Raw genomic sequence first — 13,623 nt, forward strand, 5'->3', positions numbered from 1 at the left:
GGCACAATCTTTGCTCACTGCAACCTCCACCTCCTGGTTCAGGTGATTTTCCTGCCTCAGCCTTCCAAGTACACACAGGCATGCAGGCATGCACCATCACATCCGGCTAATTTTCGTATTTTTAGTAGAGATGGGGTTTCGCCATGTTGGCCAAGCTGTTCTCAAACTCCTGACCTCAAGTGATCCACCAGCCTTGGCCTCCCAAAGTGCTGGGATTACAGGCGTGAGCCACTGAACCCAGCCAACTTTTATTTTAAGTTCAGGAGTAATGTGCAGGTTTGTTATATAGGTAAAATTGTGTTATGGGAATTTGTTGTACAGATTATTTCATCACCCAGGTACTAAGCTTAGTACCCACTAGTTATTATTCCTGATGCTCTCCCTCCTTCCACTCTCCACCCTGATAGGTCCCAGTGTGTGTTGTTCCCTTCTATGTGTCCATGTGTTCTCATCATTTAACTCTCACTTGTAAGTGAGATTTACATGTGGTATTTGTTTTTTCGTTGCTGTCTTAGTTTGCTGTGGATGATGGCCTCCACCTCCATCCATGTTCCTGGATAGGACATGATCACATTCTTTTTTTTTTTTCTGCATAGTATTCCATGGTGTTTATGTACTACATTTCCTTTATTCAGGCTACCACTGATGGACATTTAGGTTGATTCCATGTCTTTGCTTTCTGAATAGTGCTGCAATGAACACACACATGCATGTGTCTTTATAAGAGAACGATTTATATTCCTTTGGATATATACCCAGTAATGGGATTGTTGGGTCAACAATATTATAGATCACATTGTATTTCTTTCTTTAGGTCTTTAAGGAATTGCCGCATTGTCTTCCACAATTCTTGAACTAATTTACACCCCTACCAAGAGTGTATAAGCATTCCTTTTTCTCAGCAACCTTGCCAGCATCTGTTGTTTTCTGACTTTTTAATAATAGCCATTCTGACTGGTGAGAAATAGTGTCTGGTTTTGATTTGGATTTTCATTCTCTAATGATAAGTGATTTTGAGCTTTTTCTCATATGCTTGTTGGCCATATGCATGTTTTCTTTTAAGAAGTATCTGTTCATGTCCTTTGCTCACTTTATATGAGGTTGTTTGTTTAAGAGTTTATTTCCCTTTTGAGTCCATCATATTTTTTCTGTCTTCATTTCTGCTTGATCACATTGTGCTTATCCGCTTACATATTTTATTCTCATGCAGTCTTCTGTGTACTCTCTCTACATATATATACATATGTATATATACATATATACATATATATATATTTGGCTTATAACTTCCTAATTTGAATTCCATGACTTTATATATCTCTACAGATTTGCTTTTTTTTTTTTCTTTCTTTCTTTTTTTTTTTTCTGAGATAGATCCTTGCTCTGTCACCCAGCCTGGAGTGCAGTGGCGTGATCTCGGCTCGCTCCAACCTCTGCCTCCTGAGTTCAAGCAATTCTCTTGCCTCAGCCTTCTGAGTAGCTGGGATTACAGGTACCTGCCCACCACGCCTGGCTAATTTTTGTATTTTTAGTAGAGACAGGTTTTCACCATGTTGGCCACACTGGTCTCAAACTCGTGGCCTCCTAATCTGCTGGCCTCAGCCTCCCAAAGTGCTGGGATTACAGGCATGAGCCACCGTGCCCAGCCTCTTTTATTGTTTTGTTGTTGTTGTTGGTTTTGTTTGTTTTGTGTGTGTGTGTGTGTGTGTGTGTGTGTGTGTGTGTGTGTAATTTATGAATCTGAGGCAGAGAAGAATGATGATAGGGGAATAGGGGGGCTTAGACTCTGCTTAACTGAGTTCTAACTAGCCTGGAACTATTGAGAAGACAAGTGGTAGTTTCAGAGAAGTAGGTCCGAAAATGGGCTGCATCACTCACTACGTGTTTGACCACTGACAATGTAAACTTGCTTCTTCTCAGCTTTCTCCTCTATCAAATGGAGAAAAAATACTTGGCTTGTACAATTGTTGCTAAATTCTATATGTATACTGGCATATATTGGCCGCCCAATAAATTGTAAACACTACTGTTTTTGATTTTTAATAACTGTTAAAAGTCTATACACTATACAAATTCAGCATTGAGATGTTAACAAGATGAGTTAATTGCTACTTAGATTCAGGTCTCAGATTTTCTTTGTATCCCTAAAAGTTATGAGTGACTCAAAGAGCTATTTTTATATGGGTTATATCTATTAAAAGTAGAAGTTAAGGCAAATAAATTGTCAACATATATATTTATGCATTTATTAAAATAATAATAAATTCATTACCTTTTACACCTTTGCAAATATCACCTGTTTACTAGAAGACAGCCAGTACTCATATCGGCGTCTGTACTCCATCTGTGTAGTATCATATATCACATAGCCTTTGGAGACCTTGATGGTTCACCATGAGAGTATAAAGTAAAAAAGATAGTAAGTTCCATTACTATTAAGAGAATAGATTTGACTTTGTGGGTTCCATGAATAGATCTCAGAATCCCATGGGATCCTGAATCACACTATGAGGATCACTAATTTATAGCAATCATGATTCCTAATTTTTAGTCTTATATTAATGTCCACTTGACCTAAAACCTTGTGGACTTTGGTTAGTTATTTTTGTTGTTTTTTTGCTTATGTATTTGAATTTTAATATAAAAAAGGGGAAGTTTGGACTACATTTTCTCCAAGATTCCTTTCAGCTCTTAAATTCAATTGTATAAAAATTTTTTATTCATTTTTCAACTTATTATTGTCTTATTTTGGTACAATATTCAACATTTCACTAATTTTTTAAACATTTCATTTTTTTCAAATTGGGGCAACAAGCTGTCTTTACTTGCCAGCATAGTAAGTGTTGAGTGATATTGCTATATCTGAGTTATGGGGGTATTCAACAGCTCATAGCATTTCCCCCCAAATTGGGTAAACATAATGAATTCAAGAAAGTCTAAGACAGGCTGGATGTGTTCAGCAGTGAGATTTCTTGCTTCACACTAAGGAATTCATGAAACTGCTTCAGTTCTCTAGAAGTTACTCAGTCTCTCTGATAATCAAAATCGGATATGTATGCATTGTGCATTACTTACAGATTGGAATTTTATATACCCTGTCCCATTTAGAATGTGAGCTTCATGAAAGCAGAATTTTTTTCCTGTTTTGTTCCTTCCTCAACATCCAGACAAATACTGGCACATTGTAGATGCTCACTAAATGTTTGTTGAATAGAAAAGGGCATTCAGATATACACTCAAGAATCATAGTATTGTAATTTAGTGTTGGCAATGAAATATCAGTAGAAAATTTCCACCGAAATAAGCCAGACTGCTATTACCTTTCTCTCTCTCCTGCCCACATCAATAACATATCCTGAAAACCAGAACTTATCATTTATTTTTAAAAATAAAAATAATGTGTTGAAATTTTATTTGATTTCTACTAATATGGTGAAAATACTAACTTGCAAATGAAAGCTTCCTAGAACTTTCTCCACAGACAAAATAGTGTAGCTTTAAATTTATGAGGATTGCGGCTTCTGAAAAACAACAACAAAAAATACAAATCATTTCAAATGACCGGGCTTCAAATATCATTTCATTTATGAAAGGATACTCTATTTGAGAGCTGGAATTTTTCATAAAGCTACTCTCTTCACTCTTTCACCTCCTAAATTATTTCTAGGCTGTTACTTGAAATTGGAGTATGGAGTTGAGTTCCAACAAAAATCCTTGGTACTCACTGGCTCTTCTTGTGCTAATCCTTTGATTGTGATTGTGTTGCATTCTGTGCCCAGCTTGGCCTTTGCTCAAGATGTTCAGTTGTTCTGAATGAATCCCTCCATCTTTTTGCATTTCAGCTCAGTGAAATCCCTGGAAACACCTTGAAAACAGGATCTGTATCTTTTCTCTGTATCTCACTAGGGTCTCATCAGGGCCTTCTTGTCTAACAAGGAAGTGCAGGAGAAGAACCCATTTCATGAATTATTGCAGTGAATAAATGAAAGAATGAAGTCAGAAGCAAACACAATGCCCTTCTTGCTCACCTTCCTGTTTTTGGATAATATTATGCTTAATCATCTCTAAAGAATGGAGTGGATCCTCTTAATAAAGTCTGTTAGTCCTTACATTCCTTTGTTAGCAGCAGGCCATAAGCCTCAGTGTTTATAGGAAGGGTGATATCCTTAATGCCTGGCAATCACTTTAGGTTTATTTCTTCCTTTTGGCTTGTGTTCCACAGACAAATTACAGTGTTCAGGCAATTATTGAGATAACTCAGGTAATAAACCTGCTTTTACTAAAAGATCCCTTCCAGTGCAAATGAAAAACAGTTGTTCACAATTAGGTAACATTTTTATGGGCATGGTTGAAATCACCACTTAATTGTTTAGAGGGAGGCAATATGTAAGCCTCAAATACTTAGTATTTTTTCTCTAGTAGATATATCTATTTTTCATCTCTTTTATCATTTTGGTCTTTGGTTTCCTCTGGTTTTCTTGTGGATATTTCTTGTACAATATTTACAAGTTATTTTTTGAATCAGTGTTTTCAATTCTACCATCTCCATCACTGCTAATATATGCAAGAGATATATTTGTAGAGAACTTTAGCATTAATGGCTGGATTTTAAGGAATCTTTAAAATGCAAGGAAACACAAAAAGGTCCCCCAATAGTACAATACTCCCTGAAGACTTGATGACCTATTAAAATTGTATCCAGTTCTGCAATATAATTTTGTAAATATTTTCAGATTACATAACTAGTAATATTTTCATAAGAAAACAATGTCAATAATAATCTGTTCTGATACCACACACAGCACCTGAGAGGCTCATTCAATGGCTGGTTGTGGTGTCAGCAGCTGTGAGAGCTATCAAGGTTTAAGGAGCTGAATAGAATATGCCATGTAGCAGAGTTTCTTATGGAAGGCTCCTGAGTGCTATTTATATGGTGCAATAGGTTTAAACAGTACTGATGGACACCCAGGAAAGATTAGTTTTGGCTTGAAATTGTCATTCTTTAAGAAATCAGAAACTAGGGCAGAATACTAAATTGCTGCAAATGAAAACAGAAATAATGAGTCTAAGGAAAAGTTTGCCTAAAGGCACAAATCACTCTGCCTTTATCCCCTGATGAGACAGATAATAACAGTGAATTATAACAAGGCTGCTGCAGAATCAGAGTCAGTAAACAGAGTCTATACAGAGTCGTAATATTTGTAAACCCAACTAGAGATAATGGATGTCAAATATATTATTTTTCCCTCCTCTACATTTTAACATTTTATCAGAGTAAGAGATGAAATCTTTTTGGTAATCTACAAAATAAAATAACAATTACAATTTTCTATAGAAAGCAAATAGCAAATAATTGATGGATTAGTAGTTACCAGCACTCAGCCGAGAAGCTTTTCTTCATGTTTTCCTCTGCCCGCTGTTACTACTTTTGAGCCAAATTCCTTTGTCAGCTAAATTGCAATTTAAAAAAAAAGAAACAAAAGAAGAGAGCAAGAACAAACATACTATACGTATATTCTATATATACCAGTTAGTGATCAATCACTGTTAATGGACAGCATGTTTATGTCTCAACTGTTAATTCATTGCTCCTCGGCACCATTTAGTTCTGCAAAATATGCAGTGTTTTAGAATACTCCCTGGATGAAATTTTACCTTTTCTGTTAGGGTTATCAGTCAAAACTTAAGAGCTATATATAGGACACATCTTGGGGACATGCAACACAAAAAGAAAATATATCCATGTTCATTTTATAAAAGTTTCTGATAACCTCAGTGATAGTTTGCAGGGCCTGAAAATTAGATGGGTGCTTTTTATAAAGCTGAATGTGATCATGGAGTTCACAAAGTTGAGCACCTATTATTTTACGCTTTGAATTCTAATTTGTTCTTTTCATTAAAAAGAATGCGAACGTATAAGTCACTTTAACAGGTTGATATACGGGCTCATGACAGTTTCTTACGGGACTTGCCACCTAGAGATACTCTAATGGGATGTCATCTACACTTGCCAAATCATATTATATGACTTAGCCATAGCTGTGAAAAAAGCGATCTGAGTGCCTCTTTTACCCTATTGAAGAATTTAAATAAAGTTCCTGTAGCCTTGGCCAATCAGGCATATTACCCTCCAATAATAGAATTGCAGTCACTCGATGTTCCATTTAAAGACAGCATTAAAAATTTTCCTGTCAGGAGACTCCCATGGCTGGAAAGAAGGGTCTTTGATGTTGAATGGAAAGGAAATATTTTTCTGAGACAGTTTGGAAATCAAGTTCCAGATGACAGCATCCATAGTATCACATAAAGATTTTGCCAGAAGCAAGATATATTTGACTTAGTTGCTCCTTGTTAGCCTGAGAAGGGGATGAGAAATTTCATGACAGCAGAACTACTTTTGAAATTTTGTGCACCATTTCTTCTTTCAGATGTGTTGGATTTCTAAGAAAATCATATTTCTTTGAGGAAATACAGTTATTTTGCTTGTAGCTACTCACTAAAAAGGGCAATTGAAATTAACAACAACAACAATAACAAACAACCAAGAGTGAATGTAAAGCAAAGTAGTTAGCATAGTTAGCACTAGAGAACTCCAATAGACCTTCAAAGTTTGTCACATTTCTTTCTATCACCACAAAGTGAGAATATGCTATCAGAGACTGGTGAGAATTAAGGACATTTCAACGGACCTTATTTCCAAAGAAGTAAGACTTTCTCTGTTCTAAAGGACATAGTTAAAGATCAGAAGCCAAGAAAGATGTGTCACTTTTGGATAATCTCTGCTTTTCATAAAGTTTCACTAAGGAATGGGGTGTCCCAATGAACATTTACTATTTGAAGAGCTAAGAAAATAGAAGTATTATTAAAATAATAATTTTATTGAAAATGTGGGAAAATACTGACTTCCTTATACAATATTGCAGATCCAAAACTGATTTGGGAAACAATAGGATTAGCCATCCAAATAATTTAACACTTTAGCTTTTGCTTAGTAAATCATGTTTTAATATAACAATTCTTTTGGGTAATGTGGAAGTCATTAATATGGCTCATCAAATGTTCTCATCTTTTTGCCTATTAGGCACTCCCTGGCCCTCTTATGAGAGGGATGGACATGTGACCGAATGTGGCTGGCCAATGAGTTCTGAACAGGAATGATGTGTGTGACTTCTGAGCCATAATATTTGACAGCTGAGACAGAATATTCTTTTGATTACTGATCTAGAGTTATCTGTGTCTCTGACAATATACCCAGTCATGGCTGCTATATCTGCTTGGCTCCAGGATATGAACAATGCTTTGTTGTGAACAATGCATAACAGAATTCTTAGCCATCCAAGATAGACACAAAGCAGAGATTTAAAATAAGCCATACCATTTCAAATCATGGAGATTCTGACGTGGTTTGAACAACCACAATCTAGCCAATCATGACTTGATAAAAGAAAGTTTTTGAATTTCTAAAAATATTTTTCTTTACAAATTAAAGGTCTATGGTCTAAAATTGGTAAACTATTTGAGAATTTTAGAGTTGTTAGGAACTTCTGTATTAAGCAGCCCATTCAGTAGCCTGGCATTTAAGCTAAGTTCTACGGAATCCTGTATGCCGATGCAATTGTTCTTGAGAGAGTTAGGTCCAGAATGTTGCTTAGTTTCTATTCTGAAAGCATCTCTGCCAACTCTAGAGAGTTTAGATATCTACTTATTTATATCTACATCTATCTATATTTATATTAAACAAAAGTGACAGGAGATGGTAATAGATTCAATGTATAGGTGAATTAGAGAGAGGTATCAAGCTTGACTCCCAGGTTTCTGATAGAATGGCTGAATTGATGGCAATACCTTTCACTGAGAGGAAACATTGGCAGAAAACCAGTTTTGAATGAAGAGGTAAGTGTGTTTTTGGACACGTTGACTTTGAGTCACCTTTGAGACATCAAGTAGATGTCAAGATGCTAATTAGATAGAGAAGTATGAAACTCAAAGTAGAAATCTGGACTTGGATATACACTTGTAAATTTTTTGTATATGGTGTAATTTAGTGTTTATAAATGAGACGGTGGAAGAAGAAAGAATGACAACAGAAGAAGAGGCTTTAGAGTTAAAACTTAAAATGTTTTTCTATGTAAACAAAGTGCTTGCAATTTAAAAGGAGTGATAGAGAAGGGATATAGAAGCAAAATCCGGGAGTATTGCCTAATAAAAGCCAAGAAAAGAGAGTATTATAAAAATTGGTCAATAATGTTAGATGGCGCTGCAAATTCAGGTAAAATAAGGACTGTTATATTTAGTAAAAATGAGATTACTGTTGACTTTAGTAAGAGCTGTTTCAGTGGAGCATGGAACTAGGACAACATTTTAAAAATAACATATAATGGTATTTTAAATAGGTTTGTTTATCCCTCTTCATTTCTAGTTAGAGTATGGGTTTGTTGCCTTTTTTGATTCCTAAAAGAAATGATGCAGAAAATACATTTTATAAAATACAGACAGTGCTTCAAATCCTCAAATCATTGTAATAGCAATAAAGCATATAGTAGATGAAATGCTTTCATGCACATTAATTCATAAAATCCCCTAGAGGTGAGAATCTTTCATTCATGATCATTGTTCTAAAATTCATAAATAAACACCTATTCCACTGTCTTAAAATTATCATTTATGAAGTAGCACGGTCTCAACATTTTGCTCATAAGTCATAATAATTATGAAAATGGCAACTTAAATTATTTATTTACATGCTAATTTTTATTCAGAAAATATGATGTGAATGTTTAAATGCACAATTTTAGCTAATCAAAAAAACATTATCAAATTACAATCCAAACAGATTGTGTGACTATTAAAATTCAGCAAGTCAAATGTTCTAGGGGTCTAGCAGGAGGATTAAGGCAAGGTCGCTTAATGGCAGGCATACCACTTACAGCTCCATTTACGAAGAGAACAGGCAGGCAATCTGGCTGAGCTTCACCTGAATTCTCTAGAATTTCTCTAGAAACTCATGAAAGACAATTGTGCATTTCTGGTTCTCCAAATAAGCTATCTACAATTAAATCCAGCACATGTGCTATTTCTTCAAACATCTGTGAAAATAGGTTCTGAAATATAGAGTTAAATGAGTAACACGCTTTGAAACTACTTTCTCTCATTTCGAATTCACATAAATGCCATGCATGAAGTCATTTTATAAAATGCTTTTAATCAGTGTCTGTGATACTGCATTTATGGCACAGCATGAATGAATAAAAAGGAAAAAAATGTAACAAATCTGTTCATTGATTAGTACATAATTTAGTGTGGTTTAAGTTCCACTTTCCTAACTTAGATGCTTAAGCCAAAAAGTAGTACCTATTAGATTGAAAATTACTTATTTCTTAGTGTCTATTTTTCTTTAAATTTTCAAAATATTTGCAACAGTGAACAATCTAGCTCATAGCTTCACTTACATATTATTTAGATTTGCTCAGGTATTTCGTTTAAATGTTCATTTCGCTTGTTGCTAATTGTTATTGAGGAAAAAATTCTCAAATTCAAATTTAATTTTATTAAAACAAACCTCTCTTGATTTATGTGGGGGCATATGCTGATTTTAATTATAGAGAGAAATTTTATCTGAACAGCAAGTGGACATTAACCTTCACATCCTAAAATAAACATCCTGGAAAACCATTCAATCAGCCCATATTATCTTTACATCATTACAACAGTCAGAGGATGTTTAATGGTAGCAATCCAACAAAAGGTTAGAAAACTAATAAATATTTAGGCTGGAGTCCATGGCTAATTAAAATCACATAAACAGATAATCAGATATCCAAACCTCCAAGTTTATTGTTGTCCTTTTAAAACTCAAAAATCTAATGAGCATTGCCTTTAAGAATAAATTAAGAACTCTCAATATCGAGATCAAGCAGGGGAGTGCATGTTTATAAGAAAGATTTTTAAAAAAATGCCCATTATCTTTTGACCTTTGGTCAAGTACATGATATTCTCATATGGAGTAAGCCCCTTGTGGATATTTGGACTAAAGAACTTAGTGTGTCTTCCAATCACAATATATTCTGATTCTGTTATTGCAAGCAACTCCTCATTTCTACTCCAAACCCATCAACTCTAACGAATAAGAAAACCACATGAATTTGCACATTATCAACTCAATTATGACCTGATAAATAATTTCAAGACTATTCTTAAAATGGTCAAGAAAAAAACATTTTTCTTTTCTAATTAACCTGTTTATCTTTGGCTTTATGGACTTCATTGATCGTCAAGCCTTAAATGACTATTAAAGTCACTGCTTTCTGTAAACAATACTTATGATAACTTTACAGATAACTCACTCAAAGGATTTTTTTTTAATTACCCCTTGAGGCAAATACATCACGGTGATTGAAGCTAAATGAAAATAACTGGTTGCACCAGTTTTGACTATGTGTTTCATTAGCAAATATTAAATTGTTTCTAATTACATTTTTTTGTCTTAGGATGTAAAGTCATGCTAGATGACAAGTGAGGAAAACGTGTATTAAATACAAGTATAGATATTTGTCATTTTTTAAACCTCCTTTCTGGGCCCAAAATAAGTGAAATAGTTTTGTCCTGTAGTCACAAAGTGTATAGCAACTCTTTGTAGTTTTTGATATATAGTTATTAATTGGGTTCTAAAAGAGCTTTTAACCTCCCTTGGCTTACGTTTGCTGTTACCAACCAATCTCACCTACTTGCTAAAACAGGAGGAAGGCCATGCATGCTTTTCATTCTACTGTGAAAAAAGTCTATGGCAAAAGATCAACTCATTGCTCTAGAAATGTTATCAAACGTTTTGATCATGACTTTAATAATTTAGTGAACCTAAAACAAATAATTTTGAAGAACAGAAATAAATTATTCACCATACAAATTTCAAAATAGCCACGTTTTTCTTCAAAACATTTAGGAAGAAAAAATCAAATGAAATATTTTTTAAAATCATAAAATAAGAAAAATACCCATTATAGCAATATGACAATAAATTTGAATGAGAAGAATTCTCTAATAACATAGGAAAGCATTTTAGAATGAACTTATTAATGTTAAAACTTCATTTTGTGATGAAGATATATCAGATAAATAGGAAGATAAGAAAACCAGGGAGAGTAATGTTGGTATCACATACTGTACATGAAAGAAAAATATTTCATATGATATAAAATCACATTTCATTGAGAAAAGTGTGATAGCAAACATATGAATCATAAAACTGTATTAAATATTACAGCAGCAATAAGTCACAAAGCAAAAACAATTTGGAATAAAATGACCTATTAACAAGAAACTATTGCAAAAATTTTAGAATGCCATTGTGATTCAATGGCAGATCAAATAAATGTACAGGGTACTAATGAGAATTGCCATTTACTTGAGGAAAGGGTTTTTTTGTTTGGTTTTTACTTGTTTTTGCAGTTTTTTATTGTGATAATATACATATAATATAAAATTTACCATCTTAACCATATAAAGTATACAATTTAGTGGTACTAAACACATTCATAATGCAGCACAACCATCAGCACCATCCATCTCCAGAACTCTTTAATCTTGTAAAACAAACTTTATATGCATTAAATTATAACTTTCTGTTTCTACCTCTACCCAGGCCCTGAAAAGTAACTTTCTACTGTCTATCCCAATTATTTGGACTATTCCAGGTACCTTATATAACTGAAATAATGTATTATTTGTCTTTTTGTGACTTAGCATAATGTTCTCAAGGCTCATCCATGTTTTAATATAGGTCAGAATTTCCATCCTTATTAGGGCTGAAAAATATTTTATTGCATGTATATGCCACATTTTGGTTATTTATTTATCTGTATATGTACACTTGTGTTACTTTCACATTTTACCTATTGTGAATAATGCTGCTATGAACATAAATATGCAAGTATCTGTCCGGCACCTCACTTTCAATTTTGGGATATATACCAAGAAATGGAATTGCTGGATGGTGTGATAATTCTATTTTTGATTTTTTGAGGAACTGCTGTAATGTTTTCCACAGCGATTGTACCATTTTACATTATAACCAACAGTGTACAAGGGTTGCAATTTTTCCACATCCTGACCAGCACTTGTTATTTTCTGTTTTTTCTTTTTTTTTTTTTTTAGTGATAGTCATTCTAATGGGCATGAGGTGGTATCGCAGTATAGTTTTCATTTGCATCATATAAATATGATATAATTATAATTATATCATAATTACATATATGATAATACATATCATATATGTAATATGCAAATATTTTCTCCCACTCTGTAGGTTGCTGTTTTACTCTGGGGAAGTAGTATCTTTTGATGTGCAAACTTTTATAATTTTTATGTTGTTCAATTTGTCTATTTTCATCTTTTGTCATCTGAGCCTTTGGTGTTATGTCTAAGAAATAACTGCCAAATCCAATGGCATGAAGATTTTATTTTTTGTTTAAAGCTAACAGTTTTATAATTTTAGATTTTACATTTAGTTCTTTGATCCATTTTCAGTTAACTTTTTTGTATTTGGTGTTAGGTAATAGTCCAACTTTGTACTTTTGCATGTGGATATACAGTTTACCCACTACTGTTTCTAGAAAAGACTGTCCTTTCCCCCTTGAAAGGTCTTGGTACCTTGTCAAAAATTATTGGATTGTATATATGAAGGCTTATATATAAACTTTCTGTAGTATTTCATTGGTCTATATGTTTGTCTTTATGCCAGTAGCACACTGCTTTAATTAAGTGAGCTTTGTATAATAGTAAGTTTCAAATCAGGAAGTGTGAGTCCTCTAGCTTTATTCTTTTATGAAATTGCTTGGGCTATTTGAGGTTTCTTAAGATTTTATATCAATTTTAGAAGATTGTATATAAATTTCTTTCAACAACTTTTATAGTTTTCATTGTACAAGTCTTTCACCTCATTGGTTAATTCCTGCTTTTTTATCTTTTTGTCAGGAGATTTTTGATTACTGTTTTAATCTCCTTGTTAGTTAGAGTCTATTGTATTTTTTTTTCTTTGAGACAGGATCTTGCTTTGTCACCCAGTCTGAAGTGCAATGCCCAATCACAGCTCACAGCAGCCTTGACATGTAGGCTCAAGTGATTCTCCCACCTCAGCCTCCCACAAAGCTGGAACAATAGGTATATGCCACCCATGCCTGGCTAATTTTTTAAATTTTTTGTAGAGACAGGGTATCACTATGCTGCCGAGGATGGTCTCAATCTCCTGAGCAGAAGGGATTCTCCTGCCTTGGCTTTCCAAATTGCTGGGATTACAAGTATGAGCCACTGCACCTGACCAGACATTATTTTTCTTTATGACTTAGTCTTAGCAGGCTTTGTATTTCCAGAAATTTTCACATTTTTTCTAGGTTATCTAATTTGCTTCTATAATTGCTCTTGTATTTAACTGTAACAAAATATTTCTTTATTTTGCCTCATGTTTCTATTTAGTGTCCTTAATTTTTCCTTGGAGGAATCCTTTGAGTATTTCTTGCAGAGAAGGTCTACTGGTAATAAACACTCTGAGCTTTTGTTTATCTTGGAATATCTTAATTTCTCTCTCACTTTTGAAGAACACTTTTGTTGGATATAAGATTCTTAGTTGAC

Source organism: Pan troglodytes, chromosome 4 (assembly GCF_028858775.2).
Source record: "Pan troglodytes isolate AG18354 chromosome 4, NHGRI_mPanTro3-v2.0_pri, whole genome shotgun sequence".
Classification (NCBI taxonomy): domain Eukaryota; kingdom Metazoa; phylum Chordata; class Mammalia; order Primates; family Hominidae; genus Pan; species Pan troglodytes.